This window comes from Oncorhynchus nerka, linkage group LG6 (assembly GCF_034236695.1).
Source record: "Oncorhynchus nerka isolate Pitt River linkage group LG6, Oner_Uvic_2.0, whole genome shotgun sequence".
In the NCBI taxonomy this organism is placed as follows: domain Eukaryota; kingdom Metazoa; phylum Chordata; class Actinopteri; order Salmoniformes; family Salmonidae; genus Oncorhynchus; species Oncorhynchus nerka.
This window is the reverse complement of record NC_088401.1, coordinates 42702475-42714482: the sequence shown is the minus strand read 5'-3', so window position 1 is coordinate 42714482 and position 12008 is coordinate 42702475. Positions and strand designations below refer to the sequence as shown.

Sequence of the window (12008 nt, the reverse complement as noted above, 5' to 3'; positions counted from 1 at the left end):
ACAATGACGGCCAACCTCGGGCCAAACCCTAACCCAGACGTCACTGGGCCAATTGTGCGCCACCCTATGGGACTCCCAATCACAGCCAGTTGTGATACAGCCTAGAAGCGAACCAGGGTCTGTAGCTACGCCTCTATCACTGAGATGCAGTGCCTTAGACCGCTGTGCCACTCGGGAGCTACTTCATGGACTCCTACCAAAGTATTGATGGAGCTGGAGTTGTTAACGATTGTGTGAAACATATTAACCATACAGTGTATGATTCTCCGAATACAGGGCAACGCAGCTTGTTAGGGAAAACTGGAAAAAAGGAGCCGTATAACAACATGGTTTTCCCATACAATCTTAGGACAGAGAATGAAGGAGGATCTATCTGATCAAAAGGCTAATTCTTCAATCCGGAGTGGAAGACAAAAGCTAAAAACTATTAGCTAATCTACATTTAGAATGAAACCACATTTCCAATGGATGTATCTATCCTTTTAGAACCCATTCTTGAAAAGGGTCTTGGTCTTTAGAGAAGAAAGAGCAGTAGCTAGGCAGCAGCAGCACTAATGGGGGAAAGTAAAGGAGGAGGAGAGCCTCAATCTCTCTCCGCATGGCTACTGAGATATCTGAGACTAAACAAATAGATGCCACATTTATAATTGGTGTTCCTCTACAGAATTCCCGGTACAACAGAGTGGGCTCATCACAGTATGAGACTGCAGACTACAGTTGAAGTCAGAAGTTTACATACACTTAGGTTGGAGTCATTAAAACTTGTTTTTTCAACCACTCCACAAATTTCTTGTTAACAAACTAGTTTTGGCAAGTCGGTTAGGACATCTACTTTGTGCGTGACACAAGTAATTCTTCCAGCTATTGTTTACAGACAGATTAATTAACTGTATCACAATTCCAGTGAGTCAGAAGTTTACATACACCAAGTAGACTGTACCTTTATAACGCTTGGAAAATTCCAGAAAATGATGTGATGGCTTTAGAAGCTTCTGATAGGCCAATTGACATATTTTGAGTCAATTGGAGGTGTACCTGTGGATGTATTTCAAGGCCTACCTTCAAACTCAGTACCTCTTTGCTTGACATCATGAGAAAATCTAAAGAAATCAGCCAAGACCTGTCAGCCAAGACCTGAAATCAGCCAAAAAACTGTAGATCTCCACAGGTACAAAAGTATCTATATCCACAGTAAAACGAGTCCTATATTGACATAACCTGAAAGGCCGCTCAGCAAGGATGAAGCCACTGCTCCAAAACCTCTGCACATGGGGACAAAGATTGTGCTGTCTAGAGAAATGTCCTCTGGTCTGATGAAACAAAAATAGAACTGTTTGGCCATAATGACCATCGTTATGTTTGGAGGAAAAAGGGGGAGGCTTGCAAACTGAAGAACAGCATCCCAACCGTGAAGCACAGGGGTGGCAGCATCATGTTGTGGTGGTGCTTTGCTGCAGGAGGGACTGGTGCACTTCACAAAATATTGAGGCAGGAAAAGTATGTGGATATATTGAAGCAAAATCTCAATACATCAGTCAGGAAGTTAAAGCTTCTTCGCAAATGGGTCCTCTAAATGGACAATGACCCCAAGCATACTTCTAAAGTAGTGGCAACATGGCTTAAGGACAACACAGTCATGGTATTGGAGTGGTAATCAAAAAACACCTGACCACATCCTATAGAATTGCCCCAACCTTTTGTGGGAAGCTGGTGGAAGGCTACCCAAAATGTTTTACCCAAGAAAAACAATTGAAAGGCAATGCTACCAAATACTAATTGAGTGTGGCCACGTGGCTCTCTAAAAGAGACGTAATATGTGTGGTCTGTGTGGGTTTTTGTGTGTACACAACGCTAGACAGATGAGCTTCTGGACATGCGATAGCCAGAAAAAAAGCCTTCTCATTCCTTACCTAAGACGATACCCCAGTGGCTTTTGTGGTTTCCTTCCTCGTCCACTACTTCACTACTGCCTACTGATGTTTTAAATTGGAGACCAGGTCTGACAGCAATGTGTTATTTTAACACAGAGCCTCAATGTAAAATCATTCAACTTGCTTCCGAAATAAAACCCTATTTCCTTTAAAGTGCACTACTTTAGAACAGGACCCATAAGGCTCTGGTCAAAGTAGTGTGGTAAATAGAGAACAGGATGCCATTTGGGAAGCAGACTCAGTTCTTGGATGTCTAAAATAAGCTATTTATAGCTGGAACTCAGCTGGCAATATGAATTGGTAAATGTCTTAAGCTAGGATCAAATTAGGGACTTGGAATTGCACACTAATTGGAAATTACAAAACCTGGGTACGAGTGCTGGCTGCCGAGCACGTGTCGCTGTTCTCAAGTGGAATTTCACAAGCAGCCTCAGGATTTTTCATTTCTGATTATCCATATGAGAGAAACACAGCCAGGCCTCTTTTACAATTGATTGGAATGTAGAATGTGCCATTGTGAATGCGTGTGTCACATTCACAATGGCACATTCTACATTCCAAAGACATGCGTGCACATTTACACACAAGTTCTGAATTACAAGTGTAATCTGTTATTTCCAGAAAAATATTTTTCATTTCTCACAGTTGATCTGTACAGTATGTGATATTCATTTGGGGATCTCCATGTAACTTGATGAACATAGAATGTTAATTTCATCTGGACTGAGTACAATGTCAGTGTGCCAGAAAGAACAGTGGTGTTATGCGGGCGGAGCAGGTGAACCCAAATGCAGTCTCAGACAAGGATAGGTAACCAATGTATTTATTGAAAAGCAGGAGAGGAGATGAGGTGCAGTCCATGGGAATCTCAGGCAGGTAGTAGGGATTCCGGACTGAGGCTGGGGGCAAGGAGATTAGGAACCAGGTAAACAGATCTGGAGCAGAATCCAATGAAGCAGTGAAGCGGGGATCCAGGGCAGGTAAGCAGGACTGAGGAGACAGGTACCAGAGTCAGAGCAGATGGGACTGTAGCAGAGAGAAGTGTTAGGTTAGGGAAAACAGGCACAACAGGATAAAAAACTCTATGCAGGAACAAACAGCTAGAAATGCAGACTGACTGAGTAGATGCTACGATCTGGCAGTGTGGAGGTGTCAGGGCTGAGTATCTGTAAGGTTCTTGATTATGGAACAGGTTGCAGCTGGTGGGAATCTGCTCCGCTTCCAGCACACCTGTCTCCACTCAACCGATCAGAGAGAGAGAGAGAGAGAGAGAGAGAGAGAGAGAGAAAGAGAAGAGGGTGATGTAACAAGTGGGACTAAATCATAACATTGTTTTTCAGGAAAATGTTCTATTGCTGTCATGTATTGTGTACTGATACACTCATAGGCAGTGCCTGTGTGTCCTTATACAGTTGTACTGTAGTATTTTTGTGGTTGTTGGTCTGTAATGTTTTCTTACATTCCCAAGTCAACCATGCAGCTTGCTTTGGCTTAGCAAGGAGACCCTCCAAAAGCACCTTCAGCACCTGAATAGACTTGACATACAGTACCATATGAAACACACTCCAAGTTTCCTGCAGCATTCATCCTTGAAGAAACAAACATCAGCTGTACCATTTTTATGTGGCCTGTGGTTAACATTTGGCTGGTGTTTCACACAAGGTTATGCTGAACTGAATTTCTGTTAAAAAACAGAACTGCATGCCAAATGGCACCCCACAATTATACGCTGTACAGTGCACTACTTTAGAATAGAGCCTTATGGACCCTAAAATGACATACCAAAAATCTAGCTGCCTGTAGCTCAGGCACTGAAGCAGGGATATGTATATTCTGGGTTCCATTTGAAAGGAAACACTTTGAAGTTTGTGGAAATGTGAAAAGAATGTAGGAGAATATAACAATATAGATCTGGCAAAGATAATACAAAGAAGAAAAAAAAACATTCTTTTTCATTTTAATTTAATTTTAATGCAAGAGAAAGGCCATAATATATTATTCCAGCAGAGGTGCAATTTAGATTTTGGCCACTAGATAGTAACAGTGTATGTGCAAAGTTTCAGACTGATCCAATGAACCATTGCATTTCTGTTCAAAATTGTGCATCAAGACTTCCCAAATGTGCCTAAGTTGTTTATTAATAACTTTTCATGTTCAACATTGTGCACTCTCCTCAAACAATAGCATGGTATTATTTCACTGTAATAGCTACTGTAAATTGGACAGTGCAGTTAGATTAACACAAATGTAAACTTTCTGCCAATATCAGATATGTCTATGTCCTGGGGAAATGTCTTGTTACTTACAACCTTATGCTAATCCCATTAGCCTACGTTAGCTCAACCGTCCTGTGGAAGGGACACCGATCCTGAAGAAGTTTTAACCACATCACCCTGTTTTTCCTTTCTCTCGCTATCTCTTTCTCTCGCTCTTTCTCTCTCCCTATCCCCCTAATGACACTTTCCGAGGAGTGGCGGGCAAGCGAGGAGGAGAAAACATTTCTGTAGTTCATCTCTGTGGCATATGGGCAGACTGACAGATGCTAAGTGGCTCACTCAATCCATTCTAGCGCAAATCATTTTAATTTATGATGCCAAATCTTCAGATTCATCACAGACTAGGCTAAACTGACTTGCCTAGTTAAATAAAGGTTAAATTAAAAATACATTTTAAAAAGCCCCTTACGCTGCTACCATGGCCACACATCATTATGGGCAGTATCCCATTACCCTCCTATCCACTTCCTAATCCAATCATCCAATTACAGGCTAGTTTTAGGAACAAACCTTATCATGACAGGCTGTTGTCGTTGACGACTGGGGGCGGTAATGACTCTGATTAGCCCGTTGGGTGTTTGGGGGTTGTGGGGCGTGGGTCAGGGTCCAGTCTCAGAGACCCCAGGAATTAAAGTTTGTGACATTTGGAAGGCTTTCGGAAGGCGTTAATCTGGCCTGGAGGGGTGCCATTAGACTGCCATCTTACAACCCATATATTGGCTTAGGTATCATAGTAATACAAAGGGTATAGTCTATCTTTCCAGTGCCATGAAGAATGTACACGGTATGTTTAAAAACTGTTAATGTGCTAGTCTGGTTTGCAATCATCAAATAATTAGACGGAGGAAACACTCCAAAATGTTCTCTAATTTATAATTAAAGTGTTACTTAATTGGCAGAACACACTCAACCCAGTAGTACCCTAATGAGTCCTCATTGTAGAGAGCTACCATTAGTACACATTCATGAACTGAAACCCATAGCACATACCCATTCCACACACATCTCTGTGTCCTAAAGTAAGCCTTGACCGAGCCAGAATGGCCCACAGGAGCCTATATGTTGTTTCTGTAGCGTGAGGTGGCTCATTTCCCTAGATCAGTACCAAATGATGACCTATAACAAGAATATGACCACTATCCTCTCCAGTATCTAGTCCACTGTACAGTATGTGTGAAATGCCCCACGTCTCCCCCCAGACACTGATAGCCAGCTATGTATTAAGCCATCATGACTGTATAAACTGAGTGCCAGCTACATTATGCCAGTGTCATACCAGCCATATTCGTTGTCTGTTGAATCTAATAATTTGTGGCATAGTGCATGTCAACACCTCATATACAGTAGCTATGATAAAATGCCAGCGACTATCACTTATGAGTAGAGGCACATGGTGTTAAATAGTAGAGGACAGTGTGTGCACCTCCATACACGCCCCAGCCCAGTGTCAATCCAATGCCAAGACAGAATTAGGCAGCTATATCTATTGGCATGATATGTGTGTCAAGTACCAACCTGCTAGCTAACCTCATAACACAGCAACATGAAGTTAGTGGGATTCAGGAATCTACTCTACTATTGTGTCCATTTTAGGACACCTGAGTTATGGTGTACGGGTACGACCTGAGGCTTGAGGTTGAGGGTGTTCTAAAATGCACACTGTATTTTACCTCTGTACAACTGGAATTAACGTCAGTCATCTGTCCAAAGAAATATATCTTCAGTTCCCACAACTGCTTTTCCCCGAGATTTTAAGTTTAAAGTCATAGAAGGACGGTTAACTTGGATAGACACACAATAGACTGGAGATCACACCCTTTCAGAGCACCAAGCAGAGAAAGTAGGGCAGAGATGAGGAGATGGTCTCCAGATGTGTTATTTTGATTTCTGACTGACCAAATGGTACACTATCCCTTACATTTGTACAGGTTACTGTGAAAATTAAGGAAACACTAACATAGTAATCCCCCTGAGCATGGCCAGCACGTCCACAGACCCATGTCCCTGTATGCAATTTCTCCTGGTCTTCCAGATCACTAGCTTGGCTGCTCCTGATATGAAATGAAGTAGGACTACCACTCCCCTAAAACTATACTATGGTCCAAAAACAAAAAGGCAGGAAGAGAAAACCTCCTCCAAGGAAAAAAACAGCTGGTTAACAGCGCAAACAGCCCCGCCAGTTTTGGACATTGTACAAAAAGATGTCTGAGCTAGCGACTCAGAGAAGCCACAGAATGGACTCATCCTCCCCAAAGCTCGGATCCAGGTGGTGTCTATCACCTCATGTAGTATCCCCCATTAGAGGTCAGCTGTCCGTTTATCATTTGGCAGTTTGTTTAATAAAGACCGTCAGAAGCCTTTCGGAGAAGGGAAGTGCTTAGTTCAGACAAACTGGCCTTCCTCAATGATCTAACCACTTCCAAGGAGGACACATGCGACACCTTCACACATATCATGTACATCGCCTTTCTTATCTTTGCCGTGAACTCCCCCAGTTCTGGGGTCTTGAAAGACAGCAGCATCCCCTCACCCTCCTGCACCTCCCCAACAGGTCAGTGTGTGTCTTATTGGACACATATGCCCGATAGGTTGCTGACAAGATGATCAGATCTGTTACCACCTGCCTCAGCAGGCAATGTTATTGGATCCCAGTCAAATCAACCCCGTCCAGCCGTATACTATAGGAACTGCTGTTGTCCAGGCACAGCCAACGCCCTCATCAGCAGTGTGTACGCTGTATCCATCAAGCTAAGACTAGAAAATACCAGAAGAAATGTCCTTTGAAGCTCCTCTATCAATTTTGAAATCAATAATGGAAAAAAGTGATTAAATGTATTTTTTTACTTAATGATTATTACAGATTTAGTTAATTTACTTGAGTTATTTAAACAGGATTGGATTTATAAATAATCATTCAAAATAGTTGTCAGATTGACAAAAAAGTATTAATGTTTATCAAACACAACTGAATCAAATACCTCCAAAATGAATGAATTATGCCAGTTCAAGCTATTTGACTTAAAGTACCAGTCAAAAGTATGGACACCTACTCATGCAAGGGTTTTTATTTCAACATTGTAGAATAATAGTGAATATTTCAAATGATGAAATAACAAATATGGAATCATGTAGTAACCAAAATGTTATTTTGAGGTTCTTCAAAGGAGCCACCCTTTGCCTTGATAACAGCTTAGCACACTCTTGACATTCTCTCAACCAGCATCATGTGGTCGTCACCTGGAACGCATTTCAATGAACAGGTGCCTTGTTAAAAGTTCATCATTACTTTAAGACATGAAGATCAATCAAACAGGAACATTTCAATAACTTTGAAGTAGAGTCGCAAAAACCATCATTTGCAATGGTGAAACTGGCTCTCACGAGGACCGCCACAGAAAGATACCTCTGCTGCAGATGATACATTCATTAGAGTTACTCTCAGAAATTGCAGCCCAAATAAATGCTTAACAAGAGTTCAATTAACAGTCACATCTCAACATCAACTGTTCAGTGGCGACTGCATGAATCAGGCCTTCATGGTCGAATTGCTACAAAGAAACCACTACCAAAGGACACCAATAACAAGAAGAGACTCGCTTGGGCCAAGAAACATGAGCAATCGGCATTCGACAGGTGTAAATCTGTCCCTTGCTCTTGGAGGCCAAATTTGAGATTTTCTGTTCCAACCAACGTGTCTTTTTGAGACGTAGAGTAGGTAAACGGATGATCTCCGCATGTGTGGTTCCCTCTGTGAAGCATGAGGAGGTCTGATGGTGTGGGAGTGCTTTGCTGGTGACACTGATTTATTTAGAATTCAAGGCACACTTAACCAGCATGAATACCACAGCATTCTGCAGCTTTACACCATCAGGTTTGCACTTAGTGGGGCTATATATCTTTTTTCAACAGGACAATGACCCAACACAACTTCAGGCTGTGTAAAGGCTATTTGACCAAGAAGGAGAGTGACGGAGTGCTGCATCAGATGACCTGGCCTCCCCAATCACCCGACCTCAACCCAATTGAGATGGTTTGGGATGAGTTGGACCACAGAGTGAAGGAAACACAGCCAAAAAGAACTCAGCACATGTGGGAACTCCTTGAAGACTGTTGGAAAAGCATTCCAGGTGGAGCTAGTTGAGAGAATGCCAAGAGTGTGCAAAGCTGTCATCAAGGCAAAGGGTGGCTACTTTAGATAATCTAAAATATAAAAGATATTTTGATTTGTTTCAAACTTTTTTGGTTACTACATGATTCCATGTGTTATTTCATAGTTTTGATGCCTTTGATATTATTCTACAATGTAGAAAATAGTACAAATAAAGAAAAACCCTTGAATTGTCACAATCGCTGTCTTGAAAATGACCGGACCAAGGTGCAGCGTGGTAAGCGTACATTTTTTCTTTATATGTTGCCAACAAAACAACAAAAACGACCGTGAAGCTCCGAGAGGCTATACCTGCATCAAACAAAGACAACTACCCACAAATAAAAAAGGAAAAAAGGCTGCCTAAGTATTATTCCCAATCAGAGACAACGATAGACAGCTGTCCCTGATTGAGAACCATACCCGGCCAAAACATAGAAACAATGAACATAGGGTTTCCCACCCGAGACTCACCCTGACCAACCAAGCATAGAGAATAAAAAGATCTCTAAAATTACTGATTTGGCCGGTTTCTGTAGGTATGGTTTCTGGGAATTTAGGAATAAAGAATCAGAAAAAATACACATTTATGTAGCAAAATGAATTTTGTATTTTTAAAGAAAATAATTGCATAATCTCTTACACACATGCATACACACACAAACATGGATTGAACATTCATAAAATGGTACTTCAATAAAAGACAGGGGGAGTGAACAAGTGCACACTTCTTAATTAATAAAGTAAAAGATAGTGCCCACAAGGAAGTGTCTCATTAGCCCTGGTCAAGTTATATCTCTGCGTTATAGGAGAAACAGGGTACACAAAAGACATCTGGCCATGCAGAAGATCTTGATGACATGGACTCGGAGGAAGACAGTACAGTCGTATCATCAGTGCCTCGTGGAATTATGCTCTATCATCAATCAGTGTCTGGAGGCGATCATCAGTGTCACCAGATGAAAGGTACGAGGAGTCATCCTGCAAGCAGCGGGGTACAATTGCATTACAAGAACTGGGCGAAGCAGGCGGGGAGATAAGTACCTTTGCCCTGGATTTCTACTATGCACTGTAACCCCCCCCACCTCAACGTCCTTGTTTCCTATAAAGAACACTGTCACATCATCTGCATACGCAGACAAAGCAGTCCCTGGATGCTGAGTCATCCCTGGCATGGAGAAACCACTAAGCTTAACTCGTAGTAAAGAATTCAATAGCTCAATTGCGAGACAGTTTAGCTGGCACCAGATTTGGCAACCCTGCCTAATACCTTTGAACTGTAATAGGCCAACTCAACCCACCTTCACCATACATGAGGCCCCGGCATACAGTAAACCCACCATAGACAAAAAAACATTAATCGTTCCAAAAAAATACTGGTGGTCTACACAATCAAAAGTCTTCTCCTGATCAAGAGAAAGCAGACCAACATTCACATCTGACAGTTTAAAAACAATAAATCATACACAATAGATATATCAGGTATGCAATACAATTAGTCCTTGTGAACCAACATCCCCAGATATTCCTTTAACCTGTTAGAGAGACACTTAGATATGATCTTATATTCAGAACACAACAATGCTACAGGTAGGCAGTTTTCAAAAGAGCCAAATCCCCCTGCTTTGAAAGACTGACAGGATCCTTCCAATACATCCCCAGAAATGTTTGCAGAAGTCTGATGGCAAACCATCAATACCAGGTGCTCGGCCTGAGGAGAGCTGTGTTACTGCAGTGAACAGTTCCTGAAGAGTAATGTCAGAGTCCAAAACAGCTCTCTCTCTGCACAGGGCCTGGTTTAATTAAGAAGTCCTTGAAGCATCTGTGCAGTGCACACAGAGTCACATTGTCCGTGGTCACCCTCCCAGACCTTTACCCATGTATACTGCATAATGTTTGTGTGTTTGACACTCCACACATCCGGCAGCTCAAACTCCACTAGTACACTAGATAGACTGGTGACTGACCGCAGTTGCTGCTCTTCACCAGTGCGATAAACAATGAAATCCACAGTACAGTTCCAGTCCCCTCCCAAAACCATACACCCCTCCTGGTCACGCTGTCTTTAATGTTTCCTTTATTTTATAAAATACAGCAATACGCTCTGTACCTCCTTTCAGAGCATAACAATTCAGAATGTAAAACAAACTTCCCATGACCTCTGCTTTGACCAACACAACTCACCCCTTAACAACCTCTGCTGTAAATAACACAGTAGCCCCTAAGCTTGATAAAAACACAATTGTCACCACACAGTCAACCTCTTTAGTCTCATCTCCTGTAGGAAAACGACATTAATTTTTTGTCTTATTACTTTTGAAACCAAAGCCCCCTTAATCCTATGCCTCTACCCATTTATCTTAAGAGCCCACCCTTAGTGCCTCCATATTGAAATTGTATCGGACAACGAGGAAAAATTAAACAGACAAGGAAAAGGAGACACACTGTGAGGCACGATCATCATTAAGTATTAGTTTTCCTTTTTATTTTACCATGCTTTCCAATATTTTTCACCTTTTCTCACTCAATTCATCTATCCCCACAGGCTTTTGCAAAATTTCAGCTGACCTTACAAACTTACCTTCATCAAAAAACCGAGCTTTTATCTGACTATCCAGAAGTCTGATCTAGTCTAGTGTATACAGCAAGTTATCACCAGCCGGCTCTGACATGATGACGGAGATGTTGGAAACGTCTCCTATTTCCTCCTCTTCTTCAACAGTGGTCGCAGCCGCCTCGGCCCCAGTCACATCACTTTCACCACTCGCTCCCTGCACCCCACCACTCGCACTAATCACCACCTCCTCCTCTATAAGGGAAGCCAGTTCCCCGGATTCATCCTCATTGCTTGTGACAACTGGTGTCTGTGACTCGGTAGACACTACACTACTCCCTCGTGGACGGGCTGTTGCTAAGTACTCTCTAAGCGTGTAGACTGGGTATCAGTAGTGTTCCCCTTGACTGGGTCTATTTTGTTGCTGCCTGCCCGGGGGTGCAGCAGGGGGGGGCACATCAATGTGTGGGCAAGCATGCCACACTCAAAGCACTGAATGCTGCCTGTACTCACATAAGCCATATACAGCGCATTCGGAAAGTATTCAGACCCATTGACTTTTAAAAAATGTTGTTAGGTTACAGCCTTATTTGAAAAATGTATTAATTAAATAAAAATGGTCAGCAATCTACACATAATATCCCATAATGACAATGCGAAAACTGTTTTTTTGAAATTCTTACATACAAATGTATTCAGACCCTTTGCTATGAGACTCAAAAATTATCTCAGGTGCATCCTGTTTCCATTAATCCTCCTTGAGAAATTTCTACAACTTGATTGGAGTCCACCTGTGGTCAATTAAATTAATTGGACAAGATTTTGAAAGGTACACACCTGTCTAAGTCCCATAGTTGACAGTGCATGTCAGAGCAAAAACAAAGCCATGAGGTCAAAGGTCCATGGAACTCCGATACAGGATCGTGTCGAGGCTTGTGGGGAAGGGTACCAAAAAATGTCTGCAGCATTTGAAGGTCCCCAAGAAAAAAGTGGCATCCATCATTCTTAAATGGAAGAAGTTTGGAACCACCAAGACTCTTCCTATAGCTGGCCACCCGGCCAAACTGAGCAATCTGGGGAGAAAGGCCTTGGTCAGGGAG

The 12008-nt window shown here is 42.2% G+C and overlaps 1 long non-coding RNA gene across 3 annotated transcripts; it reads right to left on the bottom strand.

The window, feature by feature from the left end:
- Positions 1-2738: 2738 nt before the first annotated feature.
- LOC115130460 (uncharacterized) lies at positions 2739-11298 on the bottom strand. 3 transcript variants are annotated; one of them, XR_010464087.1, is made up of 3 exons: positions 10936-11298; positions 3050-9335; positions 2739-2957 (listed from the first exon to the last, which is right to left on the bottom strand). It is a non-coding gene; the product is annotated as an uncharacterized LOC115130460 (long non-coding RNA). The 3 variants fall into 3 exon arrangements; XR_010464088.1 differs by having other exon boundaries at positions 3050-3466; XR_003863772.1 differs by having other exon boundaries at positions 3050-3161.
- Positions 11299-12008: the final 710 nt, after the last annotated feature.